Source organism: Myotis nattereri, assembly GCF_964212035.1.
Source record: "Myotis nattereri genome assembly, chromosome: 3".
NCBI lineage: Eukaryota > Metazoa > Chordata > Mammalia > Chiroptera > Vespertilionidae > Myotis > Myotis nattereri.
In genome coordinates this window covers 148,650,931-148,652,503 of record NC_138077.1, presented here as the reverse complement: position 1 = coordinate 148,652,503, position 1,573 = coordinate 148,650,931, and positions in this window count along the sequence as shown.

Below are 1,573 nucleotides of genomic sequence, written 5' to 3'. Positions count from 1 at the left end.
CCAGGGTGCTCACAGTTCTCTTTAGAAGCTGAAAATCAAGCCGGATGTTACAGCGAAGCAGTTTTCAGTGTGGTTGAGAAGAACCGAAATCGAAAGGACACATCCTTTTCTGGGAAGTTACGTGCTGGATTTTCATCCCCTCTCCCCCTACCCCGGAAGGCATCCAGGGTGAAGGACATTTCTTTCACACCCAGTTCAGAAATCCCAGGCTGGCACTGCCTCCTCATGGGGCTTGTGTTCCCTGACCCCACAGTGAACACAGCTGCAGGGCTGAATGTGAGCCAGTAACAGCAGGCTGACAGGTCTGCAGCCTGTCTCTCAGAGGAACTTTGGAAAGGCAATAAGGTGCTTCTTACTGTTGTTGTTGTTGTTTTAATTTTATGCTACAACTGCCTTTTCCTTTCTGGCTTTTTGAAAAACTTATTATTAATTTATCCTTCTTCATTATCAATAACTGTGCAAAAAACTCTCCTATTTTCCCAATCAAGAGATAGACACTAGTATTTTGTTAGCATATTCTCCCACTTACTGTTGTATGCTGTTTTTCTTTGTGGTGGCTCTGTGGGGGATTGTAAGGGTCCTGAGTTTATATTTGGAGTGTTTCTTTAGATGAAATAACATAAAAATACAAACTCAAAAGTGAACATTCAAAATGAACAAAGAAATCATAACCATCAACAAGTTTTTAAAAGTTGACAAGTGCCACAAATATATTTGTTTTCTGGGCTTATCGTCTATTAAGTTTCATTCTTCATATTTGCATTTTCATCTGAATAATAATTCAGAAAAAAAATATGTGATTATAAAGGATTTGATTCTGTTAGACTATTAAAAAAAACAGTGTAAACAAAGTATTTTTTGTTACACCTATTGTCTCCTGGATGGATATAGGTAGGAGTTGTGTTGTTAGAACAACTTTGGGTTAGTTTCATTGCCCATATTTCTCTGCCTAGAATATTCTGAGTTGGTTTCAAAGACATTAAAACGTTAATTCCACTTTCACCAACATGTTTGGTATTTTGCTGCCTATAGATTCTTCTAAGATTTTTATGGTTTCATGGCTTACATTTAAGTCTTTTATCCATTTTGAGTTTATTTTTGTTATGGTGTAGGTCGGTGATCTAGTTTCATTTTTTGCATGTATCTGTCCAATTTTCCCAACACCATTTATTGAAGAGACTGTCTTGACTCCATTGTATGCTCTTGTCTCCTTTGTCAAATATTCATTGAGCATAATGGCTTTGGTCGATGTCTGGGTTCTCTGTTCTGTTCCATTGGTCTATATGTCTGTTCTTATGCCAGTACCAGGCAGTTTTGATAACCGTGACTTGGTAATACAGCTTGATATCTGGTATTATGATCCCTCCAACTTTGTTTTTCTTTCTCAGGATTGCTCTGGCTATTCAGGATATTTTTTTATTCCATGTGAAATTTTGGACAGTTTGTTATAGATCTGTGAAATATGCCATTTGTATTTTAATGGGAGTGCATTGAATCTATAGATTGCTTTGGGTAGTATGGACATTTTAATGATGCTGATTCTACCAATCCATGAACACAGTATATTTTTCCA